A 19,065-nucleotide genomic window follows, 5' to 3' on the forward strand; every position below is an offset into this window, starting at 1 on the left:
GACTAAATGCAATGGCTAAGAGAGCAGGGTCTTGGAAGAAGGAAATGCTTCCACCAAAACCACCATAGTTGAAGTGGAAACCATGTGTTTCCCAGAGGAAGAGCCAACAGCAATCCTTTCTGGGTGTTTTGCATAAATTAACTATTCTGCACAACAACCCCAACAGGTGTTACTATATTTATTATTATAGTCATTGTTACCCTTGAGAATTATTACCTCAGGAAACCAAGGTACAGAGAGGTTGAGTAACTGCCATAGAACACGCAGCTAGAAAACAGCAGAGATGGAGCTGAGATTTAAATCTATTTAATCTAGCTTCAGACCCAATATCTTCCTATTCTTTTATTTTGCCTATTCACTTCAGAGGGAAGAAAGCATGGTATAGGGCTATGAGAAAGAAACCTGGACAGTTGCTCCTGTGAAGATCCAAGGCCTGAGCCAAGGAGCCTGTGGAAAGATTGGTCCAATATCATGGAAATCTGGAATAAGAAACACCACCACCCATTTTAATCTCACTGAAGATATCTGAAAAGAAATGTTTCATTTTAATTTCTTTTTTCTTCCATCTTTATTTACTTAAAGTAGAATTAGATGAAGCCAAGAAAAGCATGAAAGAACAATGAGGTCCCATTTTCACCTATTAAATATTTAAGCAGCAGTGTAATAGTCATGCTGACAATGTGGGGAGATGGCTTGCTTCTAAATGCTGGCAGCAGGACAAAGCAGTCCAACCAGTGAAAAAATTATTTGGCCATGAGGGTCAAGAGCTTTAAAAGCTTTCTTTAACTTTCACCTGATCACCTCACTCTTTAGAAACAGCTCATGAAATCACGAAATAAAACCTAGCTAGTGCCATGTGTAAGAGACACATCTAAAATAGTGCTCCTCGGGCAGATTGAAAGTAGAAGAGAAGGAAAAAATAGAAAACAGAACAAATATCACACGTGCAAATACAGGTAACAACAACAACAAAAAAGGGTTATGATATTAATATCAGACACAGCTGAATTCACAGAAAATCAGAAAACAAGCCACAGGAGAAAATGTTGTAATGATAAAGGCTGAGAGCCACAGTGAAGATCTGTCATAAATATTTATGCAGCAAAAATAAAGTATCAGAATTTATAATGCAAAAACAAGAGGAAGTACCTGGAGACCTGGACAGAAATATAGTAATAGTAGAAACTTCTCACTTACCTCTCTTAGTCCATAATCAATAAATCACACAATAAGGAAGGATATGGAGGACTTGATTTGTTAACTTAATAAGGCAGATCAAATTAAAAGATATCAAGCTCCGTACCTTGAAAACCTAGAATATATTCTTGTTAGTGCCTGTTGATCATTAACAAACAACCACATGACAGGCCAAGAAAACAAACGAACAAAATCTCAGTACATTTCAAAGTAAGATGAATACAGATAACATTCTCTAATCACAATGCAGTAAAACTAGAAAGTAATAGCAAAATCTGAGACTGAAAAGCAATAGAAAAGTTGAAAATTAAATAAAAAGAAACAAACTAAAAGCTACATTTGAATGGAATATTATTCAGTCTTTAAAATGAAGGGAACTCTGACATATGCTATGACATGACATGAATGAACCTCGAAGACACTATGCTAAGTGAAATAAGCCAGTCACAAAAACACAAACACGGTATGATTTCACTTACATGAGGTATCCAGAGTAGTCAAATTAATAGAGACACGTGTAATGGTTGTTTCCAGGGGCTGAGAGGAGTAGGGAATGGGGAGTTGTTTAATGGGTATAGAGTTTCAGTTTTGCAAAATGCAAAAGTTCATCTTATATATTGCACAACATTGTGAACATACTAAACACTACTGAAATGTGCATTTGAAAAGGGGTGCGATGATAAATTTTGTAATATATGGATATTTTAAGAAATTTTCTCTTTGTTAATTCTCAAAGTGTAAAATATCTTTTTAGTGCAGTTCAGTTCAGTCGCTCAGTCGTGTCCAACTCTTTGTGACCCATGAATCGCAGCACACCAGGCCTCCCTGGCCATCACCAACTCCTGGAGTTTACCCAAACCCATGTCCATCGAGTCGGTGATGCCATCCAGCCATCTCATCCTCTGTCGTCCCCTTCCCCTCCTGCCCCAAATCCTTCCCAGCATCAGGGTCTTTTCCAATGAGTCAACTCTTCACATGAGGTGGCCAAAGTATTGGCGTTTCAGCTTCAACATCAGTCCTTCCAATGAACACCCAGGACTGATCTCCTTTAGGATGGACTGGTTGGAACTTCTTGCAGTCCAAGGGACTCTCAAGAGTCTTCTCCAACTCCACAGTTCAAAAGCATCCATTCTTCGGTGCTCCACTTTCTTCACCGTCCTACTCTCACATCCATACATGACCACTGGAAAAACCATAGCCTTGACTAGATGGACCTTTGTTGGCAAAGTAATGTCTCTGCTTTTAAATATGCTATCTAGGTTGGTCATAACCTTCCTTCCAAGGAGTAAGCGTCTTTTAATTTCATGGCTGCAGTCACCATCAGCAGTGATTTTTGGAGCCCCCAAAAATAAAGTCTGACACTGTTTGCACTGTTTCCCCATCTATTTCCCATGAAGTGATGGGACCAGATGCCATGATCTTAGTTTTCTGAATGTTGAGCTTTAAGCCAACTTTTTCACTCTCCTCTTTCACTTTCATCAAGAGGCTCTTTAGTTCTTCTTCACTTTCTGCCATAAGGGTGGTGTCATCTGCATATCGGAGGTTATTGATATTTCTGCCGGCAATCTTGATTCCAGCTTGTGTTTCTTCCAGCCCAGCGTTTCTCATGATGTACTCTGCATATAAGTTAAATAAGCAGGGTGACAATATACAGCCTTGACGTACTCCTTTTCCTATTTGGAACCAGTCTGTTGTTCCATGACCAGTTCTAACTGTTGCTTCCTGACCTGCATACAGGTTTCTCAAGAGACAGGTCAGATGGTCTGGTATTCCCATCTTTTTCAGAATTTTCCACAGTTTATTGTGATCCATACAGTCAAAGGCTTTGGTATAGTCAATAGAGCAGAAATAGATGTTTTTCTGGAACTCTCTTGCTTTTTCGATGATCTAGCGGATGTTGGCAATTTGATCTCCGGTTCCTCTGCCTTTTCTAAAACCAGAAGAGGGGAAAAAAAACCCTGATAATTCCCAAGGAAATAGTGCAAAAGACAAGTCAAAGGAATGAGCATTTTTGTGGTTCTCAGCTAAGTTTCACATAATCTTCAGGGGAGGATTTAGAGGGATAAAAAGGAACAAGCTCTGAAACTGATGCATTGACATGAGTCAAAAAAATGTTGGTTTTCTGCCTGCACTTATTCAACAAGCATATGCGCCAGGCCCTATATTGGGCCCTGGAAAGACCAAAAAGAGTTAGTCTGTCCTCAGTGAGGGCAGCCTGCAGGGAGGCAGGCCTAGGAGAGACATGTACCTCATGAACTACAGCAGGCTGGACCCTGCCTGAAGGGCTCCAGGAAGGGGCTCCAGGAAGGGGAGGAGGAGGAGCAGGAGGCCCTACTGGGGCCAGGACATGGGAGCTGGCCTCTCAAAGAAGGCTAAAATTTCACCAGAGGAAAAGTGCCGTGAAGGGCAATTGTAGGTGGAGGAAACTGCAGTGCAGAGGCCCAGAGCACAAGACTGAAAATTCTGATCGGCCCTACCAGGTACTTCCAAGCAGAAGGAGAAGGAGAAGAGGAAGTACAAACAGCCAACGGTGGGTCCTTCTCCTCTCTGAAATTAAGCCCCTCCTCACCTGGGTTTCTGGTTGTGTCCCCCTCGAAGTGATCATAGTTAAGTCATCTCACCTCTCATCAACGAAATGCAGCTTCCTCATCAACAAAATGCTACCTGGGCTCACGGGGATCAAATGAGACACAGTGTGTTAAGAATTTGGAGCCTCACACACATTCAGCACACAAGAATCGCTGGTGCACATTTTTTATAGATGAAGGTGCATTCTCCAACTCACCTTTATCCCTTATTCTCTTTGAAGGCTTTGTTGGGCTTGATTCTTCCTTTCCTGAAGTTTCTTGCAAGATTCCCTCTACACACTTACACATAAGTTATCAGTTCCCTGAGGAAAGAGAGAAAGTTGACTCTTCCTGCTCTCTCCAGGACCTGACACTTGTCAAATAGAATGGCCTTCTTAGCTTCTGGCAGCCTGATCAGAGTCACAGCCACTCCATGGTGCCAACCACGGTGCCATGAACAGTTGGAGCCCCAGCGAACATTACAGGGGTGGCCACATCTTCTGTATTCTGGTGTTTGGGGTTTTGTCTCCTGTACATGACAGGCAGCATCTTTTGAACCTGGGAACTTAGTTTATTTGTTAACTCATTGACGTGTCAACAAACAATGGCAAAGGTTGCACTAATGCCAAATGTAGTAAGGTCCAGGACAAGGAGCACCTAAGCTTCACAGAGGAGCAGCATGAACTGGGCTTGGAGTCAAGAAAGGACAAAGGAGTTAAAGAAAGAGAATACAGTTAAGGAGGAGAGCTTGGGGCCACTTGCAACAGTTGCAAGGCTGACCAACTGTTTCGCACGAGGCCATGCCTGGTGGCAGGGACACAGCCTCTATTAACTTCCTCCAGAGGGTTCTTTGCAAATCCTGCCCTCACTGCCCCAGCCCTCTTGGCCTTACATCATTGGCCAGAGCTTTTTCCCCAAGGAAAACAGAGTGCTGCCAGAGTCCCAGAGTGAGTGGTGATGGAGCGGAGATTAGGATCTGACTCAGTTACAGTCCTAGCTTTTCTATTCTTAACTCTTAGGCTTTTATGGAGCTCTGGGGGTTGAGCTGCCTTTTAAAAGGCCAAAGGCGTGGTGGGTACAACTTGTTCACCATTAGGAAAAACAATTAAGTTAGAGCTCCGAGTCATGGCTGACATTAGAATAAATTCCAGGTAGCTGAAAGCTTTGAATGTAAAACACAAAATCATAAAAATAGTAAAAGAAGAAGATAGATGAATATATATTAATGTCATTTTGGAGTGGAAGGGAGTAGAGACGACCATGCTAAGTTTAACACCAAAGGCAGATAATAAACAGCAAATTGACACTGGTTTTAAGAAAAATCATCTACAAGAAGTCTGGCACAAAAGTAGAAATGTTAAGAAAGAACTTCAATTTCAGAATTTCAGCGTTAATGGAACCTGGGCCATTCCTTAGGATTGTTAATTTGGAAACTGCATTTGAAGTATCTAATGAAATTTCCCCCTTCCTTATCCTCACACCTACACTGATCACCCAGCTGTGGGGGAGACTCATCTCAAACCAGGCTCTTTGGCTAGAGGTAAGGTCTTGTTCCAAACAGCGAAAGTCCAGAAAGGGAAGAGGACTGTCATACCCAAAAGACAAGACAGGTCCTCTTCTTCCTTACCTACACCCACTTCATCTACTCCCAACCAACATGCTCCATTCCTCCCACAAAGTTACTACATGGGGGCTCAGTAAACAAAACAGACAAGAATAAGAATGCACAATAAAGACATGGACAAGTATCTAGAAAACTACACATTTGAATAAAGTCAGGATGATGAAACAGGACCATTGCAATCCACTATCAGAAAAACTAACATCAAGAAACAGAATTAGGGACTTCCCTGGTGGTCCAGTGACTAAGATTCTGAGCTCCCAATGCAGGGGGTCTGGGTTTGATCCCTGGTCAGAGAATTAGATCCTTCATTCGGGAACTAGGAGTTTGCATGCCACAACTAAAGATCCTGCATGCTGCAACAAAGATCAATGATCCTGAGTGATGCAACTAGGACCTGAATCAGCCAAATAAATATTAAATAAGCAGAATAAAGAAATACTAAAGAACAAGACTTCAGATTCAGTGCAATTAATAGGTTCACAAGAAATGTGAAAGGATATTTCATGTGTTAAAAAAAAATCAACTGGAGATTATGGAAATTTAAGAACTCAGTTTTCCAAATAAAAATTCAATCACAAAATAGGTATTGCTGAAGAGTGGATAACAAAGTTGAAAGATCAAATGGAGAAATTCTCCCAAAATGCAGTTCAAAAGAACAGAGATGGGCAGTATAAAAGAAAAGTTAGATAGGAACTCCCTGGCAGTCCAGTGGTTAGGACCTGGCACTTTCACTGCCAGGGCCTGGTTTCGATCACTGGTCAGGGAACTAAGATCCCACAAGCCCCATGGTGCAGCTAATAACAATAAAAGTTAGAAGACAGAGGTCAGTTTGTCCCACTGCCAGTAGTTTGCCAACCTCTCTGCTTTATGGCTTTCAGTGTTCTCATTTGTAAGATGGAAACAATAATTATACCTACTTCATAGGTTTCTGGGAATTAAATATGGTTCTGTGTCAAGTACTTTGCTCATTGCCTTCACACAATAAGGAACCAATAAATGTTATTGTTGATAATAATGTGGTTGTTGATGTAGGTGCTGAGAATGAAGAAGGAGGTCATGTTTATTCAGCAGCTACTGTGCACACAGCAAGGCTGAGTCTTAAAGGGACTTGGAGGATTTCATTTAGTTATTTTTATTACTTAATAAAAAACACCTCATGTTGGCATAGAAAAAATGTGGGGAATCCATGGAAGATGGATCCAGAAATTCTACCATCCTATTTTATAAGAATTTCAGAAAGAGAGAACAGAGGGCATGGAAGGGGAAAAAATTAAAAAAGAAAGAAATGACATATTGTTTCCTAGAGGTGAAGAAAGGAATAAGCTTTCACAGTGAAATGGCCCACTGAGCACCAAGAAGAACTTTTTTTAAAAAAGACCTACACCTGAATACATTCAACTCAACATTCAGAAAACTAATCATGTTATCTGGTCCCATCACTTTATGGCAAATAGATGGGGAAAAAGTTGAAACAGTGACAGATTTTATTTTCTTGGACTCCAAAATCACCGTGGACGATGACTGCAGCTATGAAATTGAAAGACGCTTATTCCTTGGAAAGCTATGACAAACCTAGACGACATGTTAAAAAGAAGAGACATTACTTTGCAAAGTTTCATATAGTCAAAATGAGAAGTTGGTTTTCATATGGTTTTCCAGTAGTCATGTATGGATGTGAGAGTTGGACCGTAACGAAGACTGAGTGCTAAAAAATTGATGCTTTCGAACTGTGGTGCTGGATAAGACTCTTATGAGTCCGTTGGACAGCAAGGAAATCAAACCAATCAATCCTAAAGGAAATCAACCCTGAATATTCATTGGAAAGACTGATGATGCTGAAGCTGAAGCTCCAATACTTTGACCAACTGTTGCGAAGAGCCTACTCATTGGAAAAGACCCTGATGCTGGGAAAGATTGAGGGCAGGAGAAGAGGGCGACAGAGGATGAGATGGCTAGATGGCATCACTGACTCAATGGATATGAGTTTGAGCAAGCTCCAGGAGATCGTGAAGGACAGGGAAGCCTGGCGTGCTGCAGTCCACTGGGTTGCAAAGAGTCAGACACGACTTAGCGACTAAACAATGGTCAGAAGATGCCCTAATTGGAAGCTGATATTCAGAGCCTGATAGAATTTTTTTTTTTTTTTTTTTTGAAGACTTCTCTGTTCTCTCTATTTGGCAGTGTTCCTCCTGGGACTTTCCAGTCAACTGAAACCCTCTTCTCAAAGCTCTGCTAATTACATTCTCTACCAATTTTGTCCACTTCCTTTTTTTTTTTTTAATTAAAAAAATTTTTTATTTCTTTATTTATTTTTGGCTGCACTGGGTCTTCATTGCTGTGTGCCGGCTTTCTCTAGTTTCGAAGAGCAGGGGCTACTCTCTAGTTGCAGTGCACAGGCTTCTCATTTTGGTGGCTCCTCTTGTTGCAGAGCACAGGCTCTAGGTGCACAGGCTTCAGTAGTTGCGGTACATGGGCTCAGTAGTTGTGGCATGGGGACTTAGTTGACTTGCGGCACTTGGGATCTTAGTACTTGAACCAGGGATTGAACCCGTGTCTCCTGCACTGGTAGCAGATTCAGAACCAGTGGGCCACCAGGGAAATCCCTCCACTTCCTTTTTGTCAGCATGATTTTGCTGCGGATAATTTGAAACTTCATTGAGAAAACTTAAGATCTCACCAAACTGACTCCTCTAAGACCCCTTCCTTTCCATATTCTCTGCTCCTCCTTCCTCCTTTTGCCACCTTGCATCTTCCGTTTAGCTCCCTTGAATCCTATACTAAGCGCCATCAAACTCTTACCTCTTCCCGCCCACTGTCCACCCTGCCAGACCTTTTCCTTCCCACTTTGGCCCCTCAACTCCCTACAGACACTTGAACTTAAGGTCCCTTACCCCACATCAGGGGCTTTCAAGGGTTTCAAACACCCCTCAAAGCAACTACGGGAAAGGAACTAGGAGCTTTTGGAATCTGAGAAAGTGAAATCTCGTAAAAGTCTTCTCCTTGAATACAAGTGAAAACCTTAGCCAAGTAGTGGGTAACCTTAACCCATTCATCTGCCAGAAACACAATTTGGATCCTGTTCTTTTGTGAATTAATATACCTAACATATGGCTAAAATTTTTAAGTAAAAGCTGTAAGATTTCAGTTTGTGTTTGTCTTATATGTTTATGCATGTCTATACTGTTTAGTCAGTAAGTTGTGTTCCATTCTTTGCAACCCTATGGACTATAGCCCACAAGGCTCCTCTGTCCCTGAGATTTCCCAGGCAAGAATACTGGAGTGGATCGCCATGTCCTCCTCCAGGGGATCTTCCCAACCCAGGGATGAAACCCACATTTCCTGCATTGGCAGGCAGATTCTTTACCACTGAGGCACCAGGGCAGCCCCAATTTGTAAAAGAGCTCTATTTAATTGGCTTAAAGGAAAATAAATACTTATATAAATTAAATATTCTCTCAGAGAAATATGGAAACTAACCTATGTTTTTCAAGTTCACGTGATGGGTAATCTTTGGCAAATAAGAATATCACTGGTTTAGTGAAACAAAAATAGGCATGTCTTCAGGGTTGTCAGTATCAAATATTATACATACATACAACTTTTATTCTACCTGGGTTTACTAGTCAGGAAGAAAAATAATTTAAAATAATTTAACTTGTATAATGTCTCATGAAATTGTCACCCCTTATCCAAACATAATTGTTAAGAACAAAGGAATTAACTAAATGTAGATGAAATAAAAGTTTATAAATGAACTTTTCAGACTTCCTTGGTACAGTGGATAAGAATCTGCTTGCCAATGCAGGGGACACAGGTTTGTTCCCTGGCCTGGAAAGATTCCACATGCCTCAGAGCAACCAAGACCATGCACCACAACCACTGAGCCCATGCTCTAGAGCCCAGAAGCCCCAACTGCTAAGACCGGTGCCACAGCTTCTGAAGCCCAGGCACCTAGAGCCTGTGTTACCGCAATGAGAAGCCTGGCGCAACACAATGAAGAGTAGACCCTGCTCATCGAAACTAGAGAAAGCCAGCATGCAGCAACAAAGACCCAGCACAGCCAAAAATTTTTTAAATAAATAAATTTTTAAGAATAAATTATAAATGAACTTTTCAACAATTATGTCTTATAAAATATAAAGTAGTTTATAATAGTTTCCCAAATCTTTTTGGTCACTTGAAATGTCCATTGAATATCTAGATAATTTCTAAATAAAATAATATACTGAAACTTTACTAAACACAAGTGTAGCTTTTACATCCTTGAAGTGTCCAATTCAGGTTAAGGAAGCTGAACTAACTGTTCCAATGGATTATGGAAAACATATAACAAGATGTCAAGAAATCGAAAGCAATATGGATGAAGTCTTTTTTAGCATCCTGCAGTACACTCCCAAACGTGATTTTAAATCTCAAGTATGCTATTTGAATAGAGAATAAATGAGTGCTTTCTTGCTATATAAATAAAATGCTTGATTTTTACAGATAGAAAACAAGAAAGTCTAAGTTTGCTCACTTTTGGTCTTTAATTATAGAGAGAAAAAAATTGGTCCTAATAGCGAGCATCCTTTTGCCACATTAAAAAATTGTACAATGTGGAAGCATATGATTCTGGATATTATGAAATGATGTAGTCACAAGTTTGCCACCTCTAGAGTGTTGGTGTGACAGAAAGTTCCAATTGCTTTTCTTAGTTTTTACTAGAAATTAAGGTCTCTAAGAGTTAAGAATTCTAATTAATGCATATAATTAAAATCAGTAGGAAAAAAACTATGCCAAGTATACAAGGCATGTAAGGTTTGATTTTAAGTAAAACGTATGAGGTATGGAGACATATTTTTGTTAAGAAAAAAATGAGAGTAATTTTGTCCTTAAATAGAATAACTGGTTGTTCCAGAATGAGAAAGACAAGAATGAAGGACAAAGGGGAGAGGTGGAATTGGAGGAAAGTAATCAGAAGGTATAAACTTCTAATTATAAGAGAAACAAATACTAGAGATGTAATGCACAATGAAATCAATATAATTAACACTGCTGTAATTATGTGTGAACATTGTTAAGAAAATAATTTCTTATGATTCATGTTGTTTTATCAAATCTTTGATGACTTAAGGAAATAAGTCTTCTCCAACTACTGTGTTATCACTTACTTGTGGAATCTAAAAAATAAACTAGTGAATACAACAAAAAAAGAAACAGTCTCACGAATTTAGAGACCAAACTAGTATTTACCAGTGGGGTTAGAGAAAGTAGGGCAGAACATGATAGGGGTAGAGGGTTAAGAGGTACAAACTACTATATGTAAAATAAATGTGTTACAAGGATACATTGTATAGCATAGGAAATATGGCCAATATTTTAAAATAATTGTAAATGGAGTGTAACCTTTAAAATTTGTGAATTACTATGTTGTACACCTGAAATTTACATAACAAATTGTAAATCAGCTATGCCTCAATGCAAGCAAAAGGAAAAGAAAAGCAAATCTTCTATGTTGAAAGAGCTAAATTTCTTTTTACTACTATGTAATTTCCATATTCGCCTTTGAGAGCTTTGTCATTTTGGTTAAATGGACAACTAAGTGTTATTTCACAGTGACCTATGCTACTATTTAACCAAGTATTTTGAAATCTTTTGATATTTTTGAAAAACTTGTGTTTGTAGTTCAGTCACTAAGTCATGTCTGGCTTTTTGCAACCCCATGGACTTCAGCACATCAGGCTTCCCTGTCCTTTACTGTATCCCAGAGTTGGCTCAAATTCATGTCCGCTAAGTTGGTAATGCTATCTAACCATCTCATTCTCTGCTGCCTTCTTCTTTTGCCTTCAGTCTTTCCCAGCATCGGGGTCTTTTCCAATGAGTCAGATCTTCAAATCAGGTGGCCAAAGTATTGGAACTTCAACTTTAGCACCAGTCCTTTCGATGAATATTTAGTGTTGATTTCCTTTAGGATTGACTGCTTTGATCTCCTTGTAGTCCAAGGGACTCAAGAGTCTTCTCCACAATTCAAAGGCATCAATTCTTCAGTGCTCAATGTTGGACCTTCTTCATGGTCCAACTCTCACATCCATACATGACTACTGGAAAAACCATAGCTTTGACTATATGGACTTTTGTCGGCAAAGTGAGATCTTTGCTTTTTAGTATGCTCTCTAGGTTGGTCATAGCTCTCCTTCCAAGGAGCAAGTGTCTTTTAATTTCATGGCTGCAGTCACCATACGCAGTGATTTTGGAGCCCAAGGAAATAAAATATGTCACTGTTTTGACTTTTTCCCCATCTATTTGCCATGATGGGACTGGATGCCATGATCTTAGTTTTTTGAATTTTGAATTTTAAGTTAGCATTTTCACTCTCCTCTTTCACCTTCACCAAGAGGCTCTTTAGTTCCTCTTTGTTTTCTGCCATTAGAATGGTATCATCTGCATATCTGAGGTTGTTGCTGCTTCTCCCAGCAATCTTGATTCTAGCTTGTGATTCATTCAGGCCAGCATTTTGCATGATGTACTCTGCATATAAGTTAGAATGCAGCCTTGTATGGGGAAATACTCCTTTTCCAATTTGGAAGCAGTCTGTTGTTCCATGTAAGGTTCTAACTGTTGCTTCTTGACCCATGTACAGGTTTCTCAGAAGGCAGGTAAGGTGGCCTGGTAGTCCTATCTCCTTAAGAATTTTCCACAGTTTGTTGTGATCCACACAATCAAAGGCTTTAGTTAGTCAATGAAGCATAATTAGATGTTTTTCTGAAATTCCCTTGCTTTCTCTGTGATCCAACAGATGTTGGCGATTTGATCTCTGGTTGCTCTGCTTTTTCTAAACTCAGCCTGCACATCTGCAAGTTCTCGGTTCACATACTGCTGAAGTCTAGCTTGAAGGATTTTGAGCATAACATTACTAGCAAGTGAAATGAGCGCAACTGTATGGTAGCTTGTACATCCTTTGGCACTACCCTTCTTTGAGATTGGAATGAAAACTGACCTTTTCCAGTCCACTAGCCTTGTTTGTAGTAATGCTTTCTAAGACCCACTTGACTTCAGATTCCAGGATGTCTGGCTCTAGGTGAGTGACCACACCATCATGGTTATCTGGGTCATTTTTGTACAGTTATTCTGTGTATTCTTGCTGCCTCTTTTTAATCTCTTAAAAAGTTTGAAAAACTTACCAAAAATCAAATTCTAAATGAAGTCTTTTGACTTTGAACTAACTTTGGGATTTTCCAAAGGGCCCACGATTATTTAACTTATATGCAGAGTACATCACGTGAAATGCTGGACTGGGTGAAGCACAATCTGGAATCAAGATTGCAGGGAGAAATATAATAACTTCAGATACACAAATGACACCACCCTAATGGCAGAAAGTGAAGAGGAATTAAAGAGCCTCTTGATGAAGGTGAAAGAGGAGAATGAAAAAGCTGGCTTAAAACCTAACATTCAAAAAACTAAGATCATGGCATCAGGTTCCATCACTCTATTGCAAATAGATGGAGAAAGGATGGAAACAGTGACTGACTTTATTTTCTTGGGCTCCAAAATCACTACGGACAGTGACTGCAACCATGAAATTAAAAGATACTTACTCCTTAGAAGAAAAGCTATGACAAATCTAGTCAGTGTATTGAAAAGCACCGACATTACTTTGCCAACAAAGGTCCGTATAGTCAAAGCTATGGTTTTTCCTGTAGTACACGTACAGATGTGAGAGCTGGACAATAAAGAAGGCTGAGTGCCAAAGAATCTATGCCTTTGAACTGTGGTGCTGGAGAAGACTCTTGAGAGGTCCTTGGACTGCAAGGAAATCAAGCCAGTCAATCCTAAAGGAAATCAACCCTGAATATTCATTGGAAGGACTGATGCTGAAGCTGAAGCTCCAATACTTTGGCCACCTGATGTGAAGAGCCGAGTCATTAGAAAAGACCTTGATGCTGGGAAAGATTAAAGGCAGGAGGAGAAGGGGACAACAGAGGGCGAGCTGGTAGGATGGGATCACCAACTCAATGGATATGAGTTTAAGCAAACTCCGAGAGATAGTGAAGGACAGAGAAGCCTGGCGTTCTGCAGTCCGTGGGGTTGCAGAGTCAGGCACAACTGAGTGACTAAACAACAAAAGGGCCCCAGAAACTTTTCAAAAGATTTGTTCTCTCTCCTTATAAAAAGACAGATGTTAAACTCATTAGGCTTATACACTATGTTAATTTACATAGGAAATATTGTCAAATAAGAAGTAATGTTTAACTCTGAAAGAGACTCAGTCTTAGATAATGAACTTATGGTTGCTGAGGGGAAAGATGAGGGGAAGGGATACCAAGGGAGTCTGGGATGGACATGTACACACTGCTATATTTAAAATAGATAACCAACAAGGACCTATTGTACAGCACGTAGAAGCTCTCTACTCAGCGTTATGTGGCAGTCTAGATGGGAGGGGAACTTGGGGGAGATTGGAGAAGGAAATGGCAACCCACTCCAGTATTCTTGCCGGGAGAATCCCAAGGACAGAGGAGCCTGGTGGGCTGCCGTCTATAGGCTCACACAGAGTTGGACACTACTGAAGCGACTTAGCAGCAGCAGGATACTTGTATATGTATGGCTCAGTCCTTTTGCTGTTCATCTGAAACTCACAACATTGTTAATTGGCTATATGCCAATACAAAATAGTTTTTTTTTTAAGGAAGTAATGTTTAACCTTCCTAAGTTATATTTGTAAGGATATATATTATTAGTGTGTGTTCCAGAAACTATATGAAATTCCTAGAATCTGATACATTCTTATACAATGTTATCAGTCATAACTCTAGTTATCATCCTAAACTGTTGTGCAACACAGAAATAACCAAATTTCCTTGTCAGTTGTGCTTAAATGAACTTTCATCAAGTTTTTAACCATGGTAATTTTGTCAGTCACAGACAGTTATTGTTTTACTCTGATGTTTCCTGAAAGCTTTTGCAAGTAGTTATGATGCAAAAACTCTTTGTCTTCAGATTCATGGAAAGGACTCTGATAAGTATGCTAGGATATCAGTTTCCAATAACTTTAAGATCATATCATTAAACCGAGTAAGAATTTCCAAAACTGTAATGGAAAAACAGAATGATTCATAAAACTAGTAGCTCAAGATCAAGCAAAAATAAGATTTAATCATAGGGGACTGAATAAACTGATGAACACGACTACAATTTGTATTACTTTTTGTTTGAAATTTTGCTAGTTCTTTCATGCTTTGTTTTCTAGATTTAAGAAAGCTTTTTCTCTTAAGCTATCTGTGACTTACTGCAGTTTGGTATAGTATACATTCATAAACAGAATTGAAGCATTTATCTTTTCTCCCTATCTGATCCCTCCAGAATTCATACTCTTAATGTGTATTCTTATTTTCACAGGAATATAGCTATTTGCATAAGTTGGATAAGAATCTGTTCTTCTTGTGACAGGACACAGTTGGAAACAGTTATATTACTAAGGCTTGACTAGGATATCAAATTGGAGAATGATGTACGTAGAATGAGATATCACCAGACAGCTTTAAGGAAGTAAGCTTGACTTTACAGAGCCAATGCTTATTAAGCCCCTTCTAAGAAACTTCCTGGTTCCTTGACTTTAGGTTTTCCAGCCTTACCAAGTGAGTAAGGAAGATCACTTCCTACCAGTCCCAGGAATCTCAGTATATTTTTGGGGGGACTTTGAGCAGAGAGGAATTAACCCAAATGTTATAGATATGCATGTGAACTCTGACAATGAGTTCTTGGTTTGGCTTCTTAGCCTTGAAAGTCTTTTAAAAGTCCAATCTGAGATTCCTTACGAAAGTTCCAACAAAGCAGATTTTAAAAGCGCCTACATGGTCAATTGCTATTCTTGCTGCTCTTATGTAAATAATCAGGTCAAGTTTTGTGAGCCTAAACTTATTTTGTGAACAAATTTGCTTTTCTGTGATTATATTTTCTAGAAATGGGGGTGATTGTACAGCGAAAGATTGTTTCAGTAGAAAATTATAACACATCTTTGTGGATATGAGGTTCTAGCAAACTGGACTGGATCTTAAATTCTAGTTTTCTCTAATATCTGACTAAAATTCTCCAAACTAATGCTTGCAGTTTTCTTTCACCCTTCTGACTGAAATCCCTAAAAACAAATCTGCCCTTTTCCCAAAGCCCTGGAAGCTGAAGCTGAACGACTGGATATAAACCTCAGAGAAATCAACAGATCATGTATGGACAACCTTCATGTCTGCTGCTGTCCAGGTCACTCAGAAAGTTCACCAGAACACCCAATGACATCATCAAAAATATTAGTATTAAACTTCAAAAGGTGCTTCCAGCCCAATATATAGAAATCTTCTCAGGGCTGCCCTCTGGACTCAGAAACTGACTTACAGTGTGCTCCAACCATTATTTGTTTTGTTTCCAAAGAAATGCCTCTTATCAAATACCTGCTTGCTTGTACCATATACATTCTAACTTTGGTAGGATCCCACCTGCAATATCACTTACTGGAATGAGACACAATTATTTTAACTGAACTGACCTGTTCTCAAGATTAAGAGACTGGTTCAGTGAGATCTACCAACTCAGCTTCTAGACCATGAAACTTGGGGAATTTTCAAAGGTGGGTCATGAGGGTAGCAGAATATGCCACCTCAAAAGATGACTGCAGGAGTTCAAGACATGCCATCCCAAAATATGCTGCTTTGGTGTGCTAACTATTTGTAGCTGTAGGCACTTGAAAAGTGGCAAATGCAGGTAGAGCTTTCTCTGAACCCCACTTATCTGCCTAAAGATAGATCCTCCAAAAGGAATTTTTTTATCATAAGTATCCTCCCTAGAGGCATCATTAACCCAGGGAGATTGACTTATCACAGGAGAGGAGGCTAGAAGTTGACACAACACGCAGACAAACTTGGTCACAAACTATCATATCTTCCATCTAGTCTTCGAAGAGCCCATTCATCTTTCCTAAAAATCATTTCCTCTTCCCTCAGAGTCCTAACATCCTCACTCTTCTTTCTCTACTAAGATGGTATTTAATCCTGAATTCTAAGCCAACTCAGAGAGTTACTCATTTTCCCTTGGACATCTCCCACATATGCACAAGGTATACACGTTAGTAGACTTCTCTTTGCTTTTCTCTTGTTAATCTGTGTTTTAGTGCAGAGACCTCAGCAAATAACTCAGAAAGGTAGAGGGGAAATTATTTTTCTTCCTTTGGAAGGCTTACAAATTGGAGTTCTCTTTCTCTCTCCTGCCTCATCCACTCCCACACATGCGTATGTGCTAAGTTGCTTCAGTTGTGTCCAACTCTTTGTGACCCTAGGGACTGTGGCCTGCCAGACTCCTCTGTCCATGGGATTCTCCAAGCAGGAATACTGGAGTGGGTTGCTGTGCCCTCCAGGGGATCTTCCCAGCTCAGGGATCAAACCCACGAATCCTGCATTGCAGGCAGATTCTTTACTGCTGAGCCACCAGGGAAGTCCTCACCCACTCCCATCTATCAATAAATCAGTAAGTTCTCTATCCTAGGTGCTGGGGATTAAGAATTGAATAAGATACCAAAGATGGTGGTGGGGGGAGACAGATTCATTTTTAAAAGATGAATTACCATACAGTGTGATAAGCGCTGTAAGAGAGACAATTTCAGAGGCTTCTGAGAACTCAGAGTGGTACGTCACCCAGACCCCACCAGACTGAGGAGACAGGGTAAAAAGATGGTACCTACACTGTCTTTTTAAGAACGAGGAGTAATTGTTGGACTTCCTGGTGTCCCCCTATGCAGGGGACACAGTTTCCATCCCTGGTTCTGGAAGATTCCACATGCCTTGGGGAAACTAAGCCCTACAACTACTGAAGCCCTCCCCCTCTAGGGTTCGTGCTCTGCAACAAGAGAAGCCACTGCAATGAGGAGCTGGCACACTGCAATTACAGAGTAGCCCCTGCTCTCTGCAACTAGAGAAAGCCTGTACACAGAAATGAAGACCCAGCACAGCCAAAAGTAAATAAATGAATAATTTTTTAAAAGGACAAATAATCATTCATTAGCCAGATGAGAATAAGAAAGGAGGAAGCAAGAGAGGGTGAACAGATTGGACGGAAGAGGAAAAGGAGTCAAGAACAACACCCAGGTTACTTGCAGGGTGGGCAAATGTGGTGCAGTCACTAAGACAGAAAAGACCAGAAGAGAAACAGATATAAAGGACAACAGATTGATTCATACTAGGACATGCTGAGTCTCAGGTGCCTGCAGATATACAGGGAAAGATAACCAACTTGAATTTCCAAAGTGTGTTCCAGGAACCCAAGTTCTGGGAGATATTAATATTCCAAGAAAAAGGGTAGGGGTCTGTTGCAGGTTGTACTAGCCCAAGTTCCCTAGAAAACAGAGCCTGAGGCAAAGATTATATGCTCGGACTTTTTATGAGGGCACAAACCCAAAGCCTCAAGAATGGTATAAAAGGGAAGGGGGGTGGGATGGAAAACAATGCAAGACGCAAGGAGGAGCAGCTGGTTGGCCACAGAACTACACCATTGGCTACAGTGAAATAGTTAAGGAAAAGCAAAAAGTTCAGGGCTCAGGCAGGACTGGGAGAATCTGAGGAAATGTACTGATTATGTCCTATACAGATGTCAAATAAGTTTAAGAAATACAGGGTATTACATACCTCCTCTTAAATGTTTGCAATGCCTTTTAGCACATTAACTGTTCTAGGAGCACCTCAGCAAAAGAGTCAATTTCATTTTATTTAACCCAGTATTTTCCAAACTTATTTGACCATAGAAGCTTTCTTTCTTGTCTTATTTGTCTGTAGAACTCAATTTTGGTAAGCTGTGGGTACTGGAATCTGGACTCAGGAGAGAGTACAAATTGGAAATAAAGATTTGAGAAACATACAGATATTTATTGAAGTCTGGAGAATGAAGGGGATCATGCAGGAAGAGTTTGTAGGATGACATCTAAGCCGGAGTCTTGGGAAACATCATTATAAAGGGACAAACACAGCAAGAAGATCCCTTAAAAGAGACAAGGAAGAATCAGCCACAGAATTAGGAGAATCAGAAACCATCATTCAGCAGGCAAAGAAGAAAGGAATTTATGATCAGATGTAGGTTATCAGAGGACACGTTCGGACTGAGCTACTAAAAATCCATCCTAGTTCCCTGGCAGTCCAGTGGTTAGGATTCCTCGCATTCACTGCTGAGGGCCCAGTTTCAATCCTTGGTCAGGAGTTAAAAATCCTGCAGCCAAAAAAAAAAAAAAAATCCATCCTAACCATCAGACATTACACAGGAGCTTGTTAGGAATGTGGAATCTGAGATCTCACTCCAGATCTACTGAATCAGACTCTAGCTGGACCCTCAGGCCAGTATGAACATTGAAATTTGAGATGCTTCGGTTCACAATGTTGCTGGTGGAAGGCCTGGAAGAGTAGACTTAAATGGAGCTTCCAGAGATGACTGTAAGCCCGAAAGAAGCCACCACAGGAAGCTGCTGACCCAGGAAGATGGTGACCATAAAACAAGTTTGCCATCATCCACTTCTGCACAATTGATACCTCACCACTCCTTCTCCCCCCTTAGCTTGGTTCCAGGTTCAAGTCTTGTGCAAGTTCATTTAATTAGCAATTCCTATAACCTCAGATATGCAGATGACACCACCCTTATGGCAGAAAGTGAAGAGGAACTAAAAAGCCT

General features: G+C 40.2%; 1 long non-coding RNA gene across 1 annotated transcript; it reads right to left on the reverse strand.

The window, feature by feature from the left end:
* Window positions 1-549: 549 nt before the first annotated feature.
* LOC145516878 (uncharacterized) lies at window positions 550-4,295 on the reverse strand. Its single transcript, XR_014061840.1, has 3 exons — window positions 3,983-4,295; window positions 3,767-3,861; window positions 550-3,127 (listed from the first exon to the last, which is right to left on the reverse strand). It is a non-coding gene; the product is annotated as an uncharacterized LOC145516878 (long non-coding RNA).
* Between the last annotated feature and the right edge of the window lie 14,770 nt (window positions 4,296-19,065).

Source organism: Giraffa tippelskirchi, chromosome 1 (genome assembly GCF_054371585.1).
Source record: "Giraffa tippelskirchi isolate mGirTip1 chromosome 1, T2T-mGirTip1v1.2.pri, whole genome shotgun sequence".
NCBI classification, from domain to species: Eukaryota; Metazoa; Chordata; class Mammalia; order Artiodactyla; family Giraffidae; genus Giraffa; species Giraffa tippelskirchi.